Source organism: Rhea americana, unplaced genomic scaffold (genome assembly GCF_003343005.1).
Source record: "Rhea americana isolate MKP2758 unplaced genomic scaffold, rheAme1 scaffold_56, whole genome shotgun sequence".
Taxonomy (NCBI): domain Eukaryota; kingdom Metazoa; phylum Chordata; class Aves; order Rheiformes; family Rheidae; genus Rhea; species Rhea americana.
Genome location: NW_028186712.1, coordinates 250,822 through 266,934, shown reverse-complemented (window position 1 = coordinate 266,934; position 16,113 = coordinate 250,822). Strand labels below are relative to the sequence as shown.

Sequence of the window (16,113 nt, the reverse complement as noted above, 5' to 3'; positions counted from 1 at the left end):
TTCTCCCTTTGCTAGACAGCTTGCTCCCTTTCTAGACCAGATTTTAGTAACAGAAGCCCTTCACATTTAATGCAAGAACAAATTCTGAGTAATAATTACTGTTGTGAAACCAAGTGGTTTTCAGTTATTCATTAAAGAAGGAAAAATAGCCTGTAAATCGCAAAGCTACATAAACTATTCCAACTTACACAGGAAAATTATTTGGATTTTTTTTTTTTTTCTTTTTTTGTTTTCCCAGAAACCAGAGTAAATAAGAAGCAAGTGTAACTGGCATTCAGGAAAGTCCATTGTAAAGTCCTCTCAGTGAGCAACTCCATAATCCCAAAGTTTGCTGACTGTTGGGTTCCAGGAACCCTCACTGCTATAGACTGTTTGGGTGGGGTGGGGGAAAAAGGGACAGGGAATACAACCCAAGACAGATAGACAGTGCCCCCCATCAAATCCATGAGTAATGCATCTTAGACTGAGTATCGAAATTCATCTTATTTTGTTAACAGTGTCGAAGACTGAAGAACAAATGCTGTTACTTGTAATTACTTGTAATTTCTGCTTTTAAGAGTTCTTCGCTTTGCTTCCATCTTCACTGAGAGAGCGCTGTCCATAAAATGTGACAATCTACTAACTCCGCAGAAAGAGTAACAAAAGCTATGAGTCATTTACAAGTTATCAGAATTTGAAAAAACTCTTTGCATAGATGTTCAAAAATCAAATTTCAGCAAAACAAATTCAAGAAAATTTTATTAACTCATTTCAGTCTGATATTAAAATAAAATGACATGCCCTACTTAGAAACGAAATTCACTTTTAAAAAGCAACATATCTAAACATTTTTTACTCAGATGCGTTGTTACAGAGTATAAAATAAATTACAAAATCAGCCACAAATTATTATTTATTCCTACCTGTCTTTGTTTACAGAGTACTTCTTTATCAAAAGAATTGTCAATCCCTGAATAGGAAAATGGTTTAGCCTTTTGTTCTCCTGACTCCTTAAGCTTTACATGATCTAACATCATGAAGCTATGGTCTGGAGCTATCAGACATGGAGGAAGTCTTACTTCAGTGACAACTCTTCGCTATGCTAAATGCAAATAAACAACAACTTTCAACCACTGCAACAAAGTTGCAGACAAGTTGCTTTAGTAACCTTATGTCATTTTTTCCTCACATGCACACACTGTTCTACCTTACCATCCTACTCCAACTGTTAGCACTCATCCAAGATAGCAGAAAGAGTAATGCTACCCCAGAAACAAGGCAAGCAATTCCTGACCATTACTATACAGCTCCTTCTTAACTAATCATCACTATAGTAAAAGACTTATGAAACCCAAGGTTAACATCAACTAGCTCAACTGAAGAATATATATGCATTACGTTTGTATTAAATATTGCAACAGCCATGATGGTAAACTATGTCTGACGCCCATCAAGAAATCTTGGCAGAATGAATGCCAAAAAACGCTCCAAGTAGTCTGAAAACTTCTCCCTAGAGAAGTGCTTGGATTTTTACAGTTCCTGGCAGACAACCCACAGAGCCTGGGAAAGATGACCAAAAAGAATCACAAATTAGAAACCAATAATGGAACAATGCAACAAGAACTGTCGACTTTCTCAGTACATCTTTTGCTTTGAGCAAGTGAGGACTGCATGAATGAAACTTAATTTGGAAAATGTCATAAAGAAATACAAACTCACTGCAGTTGAGCACTGCCCTATTCTTTGTTTAGGGTGGACTAAATGCTGTTGCTACTACAGACAAACCTTGTTAAGCATTTAAAGAAAAGCTATCTGCAAAGAAGTCTCCCTGACATTTTTACAATTACTAAACAGCCAGCAGCTTTTATTGCTGAGAGATGTGTGACAGAGCTGTGCGACAGAGTCAACAATGCTCTGAGAAAAGCCTTTGAAATTCATGACCCATACTAACCAGTAGAACCAAATATATGAAGTCCAATCTGTTTCTTCCTCCTAGTGTACCAAAGTAGGTGTCAGAATTTGTACTTCAAAACTTCAACCAATCACAGCAACATCTAACAGACTTCAGCTAACGCATCTAGAAGCTGCTTCTAAACTCTGAGTGTGAAGACTCTTTCTAAAAGCTTTATACTGAAAGTGTTAATATATTAGTAAATGTTACTGGTGAGCAACACACTTTGCTAAAGTGCTTACTGCAGATGCAGTTAGGTGTACACTTTGTCAATAGCACTGTAAGTTTTTACTGGGATGGAGTGAGTTCCACAAAGAGGTGGTACTATCAAAAGCACATTTTTCCCCCTTCAAGCTGTATTCATGATATGAGCACTTTTCCTGTATGCTGTTCTGGCATTATCTATCTGTGTACCAGATCAACTGCAGCATATGCCATTTTTACAGTTGCTCTGCCAATTGATACAATGATTATGCAATCTACATCTCAAGCCTGACTAAAAATTTTTCTAAGATACATCTGTCATAATTGAACCACATTAATTGACAAGTATTAGACTTGCAGCATGGTACACTGATTCCTACTATGTAAGAACAAGTTGTTCAGAGAAATATCTGGAGGTGGAAAAAAAAAGTGAGATCTTGATAGACTTGGCATTTTCTACCTCTGTAGGGCTCAGGAGATATTTCTGTCACAAGTCATTATGGTCAAAATGTTTTGCAATGGCACTTACCAGACGTAATTGCTGCCAACCACAACTGAAGGCTCTGATAGCTACCTTGATAACAACACATTATTTATGACATTAAGAAAGGTAATACGTTACTTTATGTTCTGAAATTCAAAGGCCTGTGTTCAGATCAACAAAATTTTGCTTCTAAGATAAAAAAAAAAAAAAAAAATCTTGTTTTATAAGAATTCCACTGCTCATTGTTAAGAAAGAAAACAGCCAAACCTGAAGACACAATGGCTAACAGTCACATTCAAAGAGATAATTTGTTATCTTACAGACTTAGTCCATAACTTCAGGGTCCAAAATGAGATCCTATTCAGAAGGCATCATCTTCACTTTAATCCAGTCATTGTTATTGTACAGCAACAACATGCCTGTTAGATGGGAAGTGCTTTAACACAGTCAGTAAAGAGCTATTTAAGTCCAGATTTGCTAAATTCTAAAGTAAGAATGTAATTAGAAGTAATTAGATCTATTCAGGTAGATAATCTTTTAGTAAAGCCTTTCATTTCAATCCCAGAAATAAGTTGTAGCTGAAATACATTTATCTCCATATGCAACCTGACTGTGCTGTTCTTAATGTTATCAACTGTGGAACCTACAGACAGCTTCTACCAGCTAGAGGTGTAAACACCAGATGAGCTTCTGCACTGTGAGCACTTTTTCCCACAAATTTACAATAGAGAAAACAATGGCAGATTGCTTTTCTCAGAAGAAAAATATATGTTTTTGAACAATCAGATTAAAAGATCAAGTCTTCTGCAACCACTATGAAGCAAGGAACTTATTTTTTAATTACTTGAAAATTTTTCAAACATTAAGATAAGCAGTTTAAGTTTAAACAATCCACTCTGTGGATTAAGCCTGTTAGTTGTTTTACTATTACTGCTCTGTGGATTAGTCTGGTGGCCTCTTCTGACTTGCCCCAGTCTTGCCCTCCCTGCTGCAAACTTAAGCTTTTCAACTATAGTCTGCCTTATTAACATTTAAAAAATAAACAAAAACCCATGTTTTATACATTATGTTCTTATAGACTGATATTAGAACTCAAGACTACTGCTTCATTCTCACCATGATTGTATCACACATGATAACTGAGTTGATAGTTGGCATTTTGAACTTTTGAGGGAAGTTCTACTTCACATCGATCATCTATATTATTATTAGGTACCTAAAGTGAGGAGATGGTACATTTTCATTTTGAGAGCTCTAATTCACAGTATTTATGTGAGGTACCAGAAAGTCGTATTTATAACATGTGTGTGCGCTCATACATTCATTCTAGGATAAGAAGCTGGAAGCAACTAAAAATTAAGTTTTCCTGCCCAAAATTTTGAAACAACATAAAGAAAATTCATAAAGTTGAGCATATAAATCTTGCTGATAGCACTGTTCGTATTTTCTGTCTGAAAGAACTGATCATTATAATCACACCCAAATTACACTGCAATAGCATTGCTATTAAAAATCTATTTATTGCTATTTAAAAAGACTGTTAGGAGCCCGTTTTTTTTTTCTTAAAAATTTCAATTGTTACAAACAGGATAAAGATACAGCAGCAATATTTTGAAAAAACACTTTCAAGTGCTTATAAGATTAAGTGTTAAGAACTCACTCTTATTTGAAAATTCATATCAACTATGTCACAGATTAATAGTATAATCTGTAAGCAACAGCTAAATGGGCCAATGAACACTGTTGGAAGCTGGATAAATATGCAAGCTACCTAGAAACTTCTTCAAAGAAGTTGTAAAGAGTAACTAATAAACAACATTACATGTTTTCCCCAAAAGCCATAGAGGTAGCTATATACCAAACATAAGAACAGAAACAGCTGGTTTTCTCTTTCAAATTATAGCTTAGTTTTTGGTGGAACATCTACCCTGAATTTTCAGTGAGAAACAACAAAAAATAAAAACAAACCACCCCCCACACACACACACAAACCTTCAGTGATCACCTTCAGAGTGTTTTTTTAATGGGGGGGAGGGGGAGGAAGGGAGAGAAAACAAACCGTCCCAGTGTTGTCACCGGTATGAGAGTCCCCTCCTAAATCATAATTTATTACTTTAAAAAGAAAGAAAAACTCTTTGATCACTTTAGGTTTTCCCCCTTACTTCCTGATAAAGTAGGCAATAATGCACTGGGCAACCACTTTGGCTTCTTTGGTCTGTACCCATAGTTTTGTTATTATTTGTTTTTAAATTTGTTTTAAATGTTTTAAATTAAGGAAGGCAATCTAATTGCTTGTTCTGCATGCTGAAGTATATCAGGGTCCAAAGAGTACCCACTGTTGTTCCAAATCACTGCTTGCTAGTGACCAGAAAGAAGCAAACAAGTAAACAAAGCAGCAAAGATGCAAAAAGGGTAACACCCTAACTAAGGAAATGGGAGCAAGTAGATGCAACTGTTCATTCTCCTGAAACCAGAAGTAAACGGAGAAGATGGAACAGATACTTGCTACTTGCAAGATGAGAAATGGAAGATTACTGCTACACTGGTAATTTTCAGAGACATGTCTTACTAAATTAATTTCCTTCTTTTTAAGGGAAGGAAAAAACCATGAAATATATTAGAGACATATTGAAATAAACTAAAAAGCTTGGCCACAGACTACTTTGCCCTTGAAAACTTCACAATACGCTCATGGAGCCAAAGCCATTAGCGGTGCTGGACATGTATCATTTACTTCTGTAGATCATCGATTTGCTCAGACTTATTTATGAAATATTTCAATATAAACTATATCCATGTATTGAACTGGAAAGATATGACAACCCACAATCTTTCCAAAGATTAAGTTTAATTCTGAGAGTTCACAGTTGACCGAGAAGGATGATTTGTTTATTCAGACACTAGATTTTAGTTACCTGGCTCATTTAGAATGCAGAATTTTTCCCATGTCATCTACTACTTTATAACATTCTCCTAAAACATTTTGTAGTCCAGACAGATACTAAGAGAGGGAAACACGTCTTTTGGAGTTCTCTCCATTCCCTTCTTCCCTATAAAAAAGAAACTTAAGATGAGAAAACAGTAGATGCAATGCTGGCAGAAACACAACTCTAATGCATCTAGACATGTATGCCAGCTCCTGCTCCAAGCCCTCAAATATTGTATTTCTCAGATACTTCTATATGGAGTTATTGCTGCTGCTTGGATAGTAATATCAAGCTATTGTGCCAGGATTCACAACTGCCCAAGTTTTCTAGAGAAAGATGTGTCACATCAAGACAGTGTGCAACACTACTTCAATTAAACATGACTGGAATTCCCAAAAGAAGCGTGGCATTTGACAGGAAGAGCTTCTGCAGAAGTCTCAGAATGGATGGATAGTTGTTAACATCCTATATATTTGGTACAATGAAGTATTAGATACACTTTAAACATCAGACCAAAGGTGACACCTACTCTGGTTCAGCACTCTTAGAAGTAAGGATTAATTTACAAAGTGAACAAATTAAACGACTTATATGAAATAATGCTTCTAAATATCTTTAACACAATTGAGTCAGGGGATCTACACTACAGATCTGTCAGCCCAATGACAATCCACATTGCAAAAGCCATGATAGATTGCTTGGCTTGTAAAGAACAAAGGCTTTGATTCCTAAAGGATTTCCAATTTCTTTAGAATCTAAGAGCGAAAACTTGAATACTCTAAATGCTTCCTTCTGCCAAAAGGATTCAAAGAAAAACAGGTTTGCATATTAGAACTAATGACTAACTCCTCAGTAACATTTTTTCTGCAACATAAATTCATGCTATTGTTGTTACAGTTATGGGTACTAGAGTTCTGCTTCAGTCCTCTGGCAGGAAAAAGTCTCAGCAAAATTGTGCAGAAATAAAAGTATAATGGGATACCTCAAGAATCTACTTAAAGATATGGAAAAACAAGTGTGATATAAAGGTAAGCGATTACTGGTCATGAATTAGAGCTGTTTAAATGTAAGTTATAGCATTTACCAATCCCTGTCATATCAGGAACGCTCATTTGCCTAAACAAATACATCTGGGGCATTTTAGACAGCCCAAGCACCCAAGATACCGGCTTACACCTAGTATATGTAACACAAAATGAGACCCATTTTCTTCTGGAATAGCAATCACAGACCAAGCAGGATCTAAAACTGCTAGCGTGCTAGCAGGCTGCAATGTTTATGTAATGAATTCATCCTAAGTGGGCAGTTTCCAAACAGTTGCGGTAACACACGTTTTCATTAAAAATACAGAGTGACTAAGCATGATTTTAAGTAGCAGTCTTTTAGACAATTCCCCCTTGCACTCCTGCCTTTTCTCCAAAGCATCCTATCAAATGCTTATATAGCCAAAAACTTAGAGCTGATATCACTGTATCTATACGTGGCCCTTGGTAATGACTAGAGGCACACATCCAGCAAATGCCTGCAGTCTGCCTATCAGTAACCCACAAGCAAGAACAGTGCCCTCAAAAAAGCAATCTGCTTCCATAGACACATGGTTGCCCCAGCTGAACTAACTTGGCACAATCAGCTAATGAATTACTTTGTCAAGGAGAGAAAACAAAAAAAAAAAAAAATCCACATCAGCTGTATGAACTTACTCCATCCATTTCTGATCAGCACTAAACTTATTTCCCACTTCTTGTCCCAATATAGGCTCTCTTAAGAGTCTTATCTGTCAGCTCCCTCCCTGGAAGGAAAAAAAAATGCAAATGAAGATTAGAATCTAAATGCATGCCAGAAAAAGGAAAAAATGAATCTGATCAAGTTGCACTTCCTAGCAATAGTATTTTGGCACTCTTCATTACCAATAAAGTCTGGTTTGGATATGTCAGTTTATCTAGATTCCAAAAAACCTATTTTGATGAACAAGAAATTGTTAGGGCTGAAGAAATACTGATATTCTTCAAGCCTAGAGTATACTAAAGCATTACTTTAACAGGTTTTCTTCCCTTTTTAACTCTTGCCACAACCAACATCTTTACTTGGTTCCTCACATCAGCATAACTTGGAAGTGAAAACACCTGGATTCCAATCTCACTTTAAGGACTGTGGAATGCAAAAATGGAGACAAATTACTCTATGAATGCAGACTGGTTCACTTAAGAGCTGAAACTCACATATTCAATTCCATGAACCAAGCCCCCAGAAGTTAATTTTGTGTCACTGGCCATTACTTAATTCCTTTGACAGATCTAGGATAATTTTTTTGAACTGGCATAGCCTCCCAGCAGAGTACCTCTTAAACTGCTGAGAGTAGATCCACCTTCCCAGAATTTCATAACCCTCTAAAATCAAGTATTCTCTCTTGTGCAAAGGACAATGGCAGACATGCTAGCACAAAGCCAAGCAGCACAGCATACTAGAACAGAAAGTACACAGGAACGAGAAATACATTGTGCTTGGGCACAGACAGAGGAGGAGGGTGTCAAATAAAAAGCATTACATCTACTACTACCTCATATTAGTATTAGTCAACAGAATTTGAGCTACACATTTAAAAAGGAAATGCTTGTAAGAATACATGAAGAAAATAGTTTCAAATACATTTAGCATTAGAAATAACCAGAATAATAGAACAGATTTTCCAGATGTTCAGCTATGTGAAAAATATATTTCAAATGAACTAGTTGACCTGGTTCATCAGACAAGTCTTCAGACATGGATTCTGAGAGGGTATATCAAGGATCTAAAGTAGAAGACTTTAAATCACAAGTGTCCAGATGACATTCACTGGTAAGGGGCTACCACTGTAAAACAAGGCCAAATAGACAGCCTCAGAGGCCTGTTTTCTTCAGCATGACGAGGAATTATCAGTAATAAGTGGCCTTCAACTTGTTAACATGAGGTGTTATAAGAACATCAAATGAACTGTCAGATACTTGGGGAAGAGGCAGACTTATGACTAAAAGCATTTTTACAGAAAAATATTTTCTTGCAGAGAAAAACCTCATGTTTTAAACATTTTAGATACACAGACTTCATGTTGTTGCACTTGACACATTGCCTCAAGACACTATTTTCTTTTTAAGCTAATGAAAAACTGCAAGAAACAAGATTTCAGAAGTATGAAGTAAACTGAAGGATAAGTGAGGGAGGTTTTAGATCTCTGACACTGCCCAAGCAAACAGCAGCCTTTTTTGTGGAAAGGCAGAAGAAGAAGGAGTCATTGGAATTAGAAGGCAGACTGGAACCAAGTAGAGGGAGTAAGTGTAAGAGTGAGACAGAGGAAAGAGAAGTAGGTATACATAAATACTGTAACTGAAGAAGGAGAGAAAAGCACCCATGAGATAGGATGTCAATTTAAGAAAGTCCTGCAGAATAAGAATGCCTTCTTTACAACTTGAACATAGTCAAGAATCATGTATAAATACTGAAACTTAAAGAATTCAGTAAGACAGTTTTTCTCCTCACTATTCCAAGTAGACAGTAACTAGATTCCTGATTACACAAGTTATTGTTTTAAAACTTTGGGTATATTTAGCTCAGAACCCACTCAACTTCCTGAGACATACCAGCTCTACGTAGTGTAAGTGGAAAGGCCTCCAACCATTTTTTTAGGCAGCACTTAATATCCTAACCCTTTCTCAGTCTTCAATTACCCACTACCATGAAGCTCTAAGTGAAAAAAAAAATTGACAGAACCACAGAATAAAGTAGTAGTACTCAGATATTAGATAGGTACATGTTTCAGTTTTTCAAAAGGGAAATATCTACTATTCTCACGTTTAAGTGAGAATATTAGAAACCTATGAACCAGTTGCCTGATACCTTGTTAATGTACCCTGCTATTAAAGCCATTAAATACATGTTCTACAGTCTTCCAAAGCAAAAGTCTACTGACTAACAGGACACATTGCTCTATCAACCCATGTCTAAGATGAAAGACTACTAAGACTGATTTGTACTACCGGACAAGATGCATCCTACTAGAAGCTTTAATCATGATAAAGACTGAAGCTACATAGTGGCATACTCTAACTCATTTAATCTACAAACTGAAATAGAAGAAAAAAGACACTCAGGGGTAGTTAGTAGATTACAGAGACACTTACAGGGTCTAGTAAAATGTAATAAGCTAAGCATGCAATAATAGCATAAAATTTTAACAGGAAGCATTTTTCAGTACCAGTAACTCCATAAAAATGCAATCACACCATAGGCATTAATGGTTTTAATTGAACCAATTATGTTCTAGGAGGTAAAATACTAAAAATACACACTAAATTATACAAGATTTTAACCTAAATAATACTTGAGAGTTAACAAAACACTTGAGGGAAAACACTTATCACAGATGGTCAAACAATTTAGAACAGTAATGTTCCATGCAAACACTATCACTAGTTTTTTTTTTTTTTTGGTTGTTTTTAAAATGAAAGTAGATTCTTGTTTCAAGTTCTGAGCACTTTCTGTTTGAGTGGTTTACTATACATAGTGAAAGGAACCACCCTCCTCTCCCCAACCAAAACTGCACACGCACATCAGGGTCAAAAATCGGGGGCAGTCAGAGAGAGGAACGTAGATTTCTGTTTCTCCTTGAACATTTGCAATGGTACAACCATGCATGACAAAGAATAGAGGAGGGAATTTGACCAGAAGTCTGTTCTCGCTAATTACTCATTCAACCATGGCAGCCCAAACTCTGCGGTCACAACTTAAATAGGTCCCAGTCTACTTACCATTTCAGGTAATTCATTTCTTAAGGAAGCACTCTGTTCACACTAAAATACCTAGACTGTGAAATGAAGTGTTTCAGAACACTTCCATGTTCTATAGATGCTCATTCTTATGTCCCAGGATTGCCAATAGGGAATAGGATATAGAGATCTAGCGTCTTTGGATTAGAACAGATGTGATACCAGATGCCTAGAGCTATTAGTACACTGTCCTCTGTCCTCCTGTTCAGATCATCAAGCCCAACTCCTCAGTACAAAGCAGAGTCACCTACAGCAGGATGCCCAGGACCACACCCAGTCAGATATTCCAAAGTCAGAATATCTCCAAAGATGGAGATTCCACAACATCTCTAGCTAATGTGTTCTACTGTCCAACCACTCTCACAAGTAAAAACCTTTTTCCTAAGTTCAAATGGAATTTCCAGCATTTTGCTTTACAAACATTACCTCTCATCAGTTCAACGGGCACCACTGAGAAGAGCCTGGCTCCATTTTCTTTACACCATCCCATAAAATATTTATAAATCTTGATGAGAGCCCCTTCAGCCTTTTCTTCTCCAGGCTAAACAGTTCTAACTCTCACAGCTCCTCTTCATATCAGAGATGCTCCAGTCCCTTACTCACTCCAATGTCTGCAAGTACATCTAAATGGCTGCATACAATCTTATGCAAGATGACAACCACTCTGTCCTAGCTCCACCACATGTGGTTGTCCTCATTTCATTTATATGGCAGAATAGTTTGAAAATTCCGAGGCAGAAGATATCATGTAAACTGAAAATATCTCTTTTTGGCAATGAACTTCATGTCTAAACAAATCTGAAGACCACAAATATCTTTTTAAAAAGTGTATCCATTTTCACTTGAATGACCTTAGAATTTGTGTAGATAGTCTTTTCTGAATTGTTAGAACCAGAGAATTTAAGTGGGCACCTGAAAATATAGCATATTTCAAAGTAAGAGTCTGCTTGTCAGAATAATAGAGAAAAAGAGTAACTGTCAAGAAAAAGCTAATGAAAACAGAGTCTTATTAAAGATTTAAAGAGACAACATAGAATCACAGAATCAGTAAGGTTGAAAGGGACCTCTGGAGAACATCTAGTCCAAGCCCCCTGCTCAAGCAGGGTCACCTAGAGCATGTTAGACAGGGTTGCATTCAGGCAGGCTTTGAATATCTCCAGAGAAGGAGACTTCACAATCTCTCTGGGCAACCTGTTCCAGGGCTCTGTCACTCTCACAGTGAAGAAATTCCCCCTCACATTCCGGCAGAACTTCCTGTGTTTCATTTTTTGCCCATTGCCTCTTGTCCTGTTGCATGGTAGTTGAGAACTTTAAACAAATTTAATTCAGATTTAGCATGTCTTCCTCACCTACGAGAATATTCATGGAAAATTCAGCCATCAAAAGGAGAAATAAACGAAGGGTTGGGAAGACCAAAATCTGACAAGTTATCTGACAAGATATTATGTATCCCTTCATTCTTGTAAATATGCCCTTTCTTGGAGGCAAATTGCTACAGCAAAAACCATGTAAATATATCTTCTGTTAGCTAAAGAAACTGCAAATATATCTTCCATTTCTTCTCAGTTAAAGAAGATAATGCCATTCTTCTCATTACAACCCAAAGATAAATTGATGCTTGGTAACACCTACGCTCTGCCTCTCTCTGCACGTGCACATGCATGTGTGTGCCTACTCACACACTCCTCCCAACAAATTCATATGCAGCTAAAAACAAAGCCCCTAAAAAAAAGAGAAAAAAAAAGATAGCACTACATTAAAATTAGATTATTCTTGTTATTTTAACTATTTTGGTCCGGTTACTCAATGCTTCACAAGGCTTTATTACAAAAGAGGGGGGAAAAAAAGAAAAAGAAAATAAAGGTCAGCTGTCTAAATCAGGAAATTTTACTTTAAATAAAGGTTAATCTTGTGATTTTAAAGTACAGCCCTTGAAACCAAAAAGAGAATTCTCAGTCTGAGACAACATCCCCATTCCTTTTAGCCAAGAATTTGGTAATTCTCACTACGTGAATCAGCAGAATTTTATTACACAGTAAAATCTGAGCTGATGCAAGCAAAGCCTACCTATCCTCCAAATAAAAGAAAAAACAGAAGAACACGCAAAGATTAGGGTATTGGGCCAATTTGCCATGTGGACATGGTCACCTTTTGGGGGTGGAGGGATAGAACAAAAGGCAGGAGAGGTGGAAGGCAGGACATGAACTCCAGAGAGATAGACTTGCACCTGCTCAGCAAACATGTAAGCAAGGACAAGCAAAAGCTTCTTGGAGAGTGCAAATCTCTTGCTCCTGGACTGTCTTCTACTATCAGTGACACACAGAGAAAGCCTGAGAGAGTTGGGTTTTTTCAGCCTGGAGAAGAAAAATCTAAGCGTGTGTGAGCTGAGGGTTGGGGAACCAAATACTATTTTAAACTACCAATTGGGGGAAACTAAGGGGGAGACACAGAGGGGTAGCCTCAAAGCAAAGAAATAAGCCAGACTCTTCTCCGAGGAACACAGGAAAAAAAAAAAAAGAAAAGAAAAAAAAAGACAAGAGGCAAAGGAAAAAGTTTCAGGTAGGGAATTCATGATATTAAGAAAGAAATTTTCACAGTGAGGTTGTCAAACACTGAAATAGGCTGCCCAGGGAGGCTGCAAAAGCACCATCCTCAGAGATTCTGAGCAACCCCACAAGGTCCTGTGCAACATGCTCCAGTATCAGAGATAGCCCTACTTTAAGTAGAGAAAAAGACCAAGTGATTTACAAATGCCCCTTCCAACTCAAGTTATTCCTCAATTCTAAGTTTCTAGAAATACCACTTCAGGGTCCTCATTTCAGACCAACACTATTAATTGCTGAGGGAGAGAGTGGGGGAAAAAAATACTACCAGCAGTTTCTTTTTACCAAATAGATAGGCCAGTCTGCTGAAGAAAGCAGTCCTGAGTTTGACAACGCATTGCCTGTTGCACCACTCTCCCCAATAATCTAGATTTCATCACAACAAAATTAACAGTGAATGGTATAATAATCATGCTTTAAGTTATAGAGTTTGTAACAACGTTTTTCACTAATAATAATCCAACTGTGCAAACATGATGCAATAGGTAAATCAGCAGACTGACTCAAGCCCAAAAGGGGAGTCAAGAACTTGCTGATGTCACAGCCAGGAATAGAGCCTAAATCTTCCATTTCTTCTCTGTTCCTCAGAGGAACACACTGTTAATAAGCAACACAAATGAAAGACTATTTAAAAGAATGTTTTTGTACAAAGCATAATATAAAGATCTTCACAAATGCTTCAAAAACTGTTTCTCATTCTCCGACATCCTTAATCCTCTATCAAAATATTCAATACTTATTTCTTTAGGTGATGCAGCGTATGATAATTATATGCCAGAAAACTGCTATCAGCCCTTATTTTTTTAAATAATAAATACAATTAACACCATTGTAAACAGTAAGAAGAAAAATTGGATGATCACAGGAAAAGTATTCATACATATTGTAATTCGATTAAGGCTGTCATCAGTACTTCACTTCTGTTCTTTCCTGAAGTTTCTTAATCTAAGCAAAACACTTCTGGTGTTACAGAGGCACAATGGCAGCCACTTACTCCCTTCATCAAGGGCAACTGCTTCCTCTTCTCACAAAGATCCAGATCTCTATAATTTCAGCTTTATGCCCCCCAAAAGGTATAGGTATGCAAATGTAGAGAGAGAAAGCTGGCCAGCAGTATCTGCAAGAATGATGAAGTCATTCTTACCACAAAACAGTTAAGCATCTCTTTGAGCCCATTTTCCTACTCTTACAGAGACCAAAAGAATTACTAATATCACATACATGCTAAGAATTCATCCTCCAGGCCTAATTATGCTCATGCAGTCATGGTAAGCAGTTGACAAATCATAATACACAGATCCACTCAATGGCACATATCCCTGGCTGCTCCATCACTGCCTCTCCTACACCATGTGTGGGATGCATCTGATTCACAAGGTCACTTAATCACAGGCCCCCACAAATGCATGATCATCAATGCAAAAAATCTCAAGCTGTCATCTTTATTAATTCAATTTTATTGCACTAATATATGCAACTGTTTCATATGTATGCTCGAAGTTCTAAAGGTTTTATTTTGCTTCATGCTTTTACCTGAAGCATTAGTTAGTAATCCATAGGGTTCTCAACTCATATTGTTTCTGATTCTAATTCCCACCTCAAAAGGGGCTAGGAGAGACACAGAAAACATAGTAAAGATAAAGATAACATGTGAGATGCTTTTATATAATGACCAATTAAACACAGGATGAAAAATCCTAATGTAACAGAGAACTTAGAATTCTATACCACTGAGGAGTTTATCAACAAAGTGAGCAGAGTTATTTCCCCACTTCTTCCAGTGTGAAAATTTGAGACCAACAAATGAGACCAATATCCTGGTGGTTCAAAACACACCAAAGAAAACTGTTCTTCACACAAGAAGTAATTAGGCTGCAGATCTTTCTCCTGGGCACAGCTCACATAAAAACTTTAGATTAAAAAAAACACACCTAGAGCTATGAAATACAGAAAGTCATTTAACTACAATTCTTGGAAGTGGGGAGTAGTCTTATGCGCAGATACCAACAGGCATTTCCCTGTGCTTATGCTCTTTTCCCTAGGCAAGCCAGGACATCAGTCTGGACAGATTTGCTGTTTGGTTTTGGAATAAGGACATTCAGTTCACAACAGCAGCTTAGTACAAAGGTTTTTGTTGTTGTTGTTAAATGTTTCCACAATAGTTTTCCAGTAAGTGACCAGTTTGGAGTCCACAGGATATGAAGGGACTAGACACAAACAAGATCACATTAAATTCTGCACTTGAGATGGATGAACCTGAACTGACACGAAAGTTTGGAAAATTCATTATGTTCAGCACTGCCATACTATACCCAGAACCCACCAATGGCAAACATTTTTACCCATAATGTACTCATTTAAACAGCAGGTAAATTTGGGCTTCTCAAATTTTTTAATTAATGATTAAGAATCAAATCTGGCTACTCACTGCTTCCTATATACTGGCATCTTACTGTAAGAATTAGGTGTTTTACAGCACTGCATATATTACTGTGGTAATGCTTCCCAGGAAACATGACTTAAAACATTCAATTATTCATTTGTTAAAAGATTAAAGTTTGAAAAACAGCTTTGTAAGTCAACCTAATAGCTTATCCAGTGTTTAATCCCATTCTAGAAGCTGTGGCCTTCCCATTATTTGCTGCCAGAACCCAAAAAGACACTTAGAAACACAAAACCTCACTGCTATTCCTATTACAGGAGAAGAAAAAATAACAAACACTTGAAAAATCTAACTTTCCCTTTTTCCTCCCTCCCATGTGCAGACTTTCCAAAGTTTTGGGACAGCACATTCATCAGTACTGTAATTCTGATCTACTAAAGGGCAGCTAATGAAATACTATATATAAATCCTGCACCTTGTGAACTTTTTTTTTTAAACCTAACTGAGAGCTTAAAAACAAATCTCACAAGGTTAGCAGTTTTGCAAGGAGAGCAAGCACAAGGCAAGGACAGTTAAACCCATTAGGAGCTGTGCAGAATCTGCCCAGCTCTGCAGGATGTGGCTTGCATTAACGTAACCTGACTGCACCAGCGTTGCCAAAGCCTGCTGCAAGTCCTTGCCACCGTGGCTCCTTCTAAAAGGAGAAAAAGGATATTCAGACTAACAGCCTGAAACCAGCTTTACAAGAACATAAAACCAGCGATTTTGTTGAGTTTGCAAATA

The 16,113-nt window shown here is 37.1% G+C and overlaps 1 protein-coding gene across 2 annotated transcripts in view; it reads right to left on the bottom strand.

Annotated features, from left to right (window-relative positions):
* GBE1 (1,4-alpha-glucan branching enzyme 1) overlaps positions 1 to 16,113 on the bottom strand; it is a 147,956-nt gene that overhangs the window by 130,805 nt on the left and 1,038 nt on the right. The window lies entirely within an intron of this gene.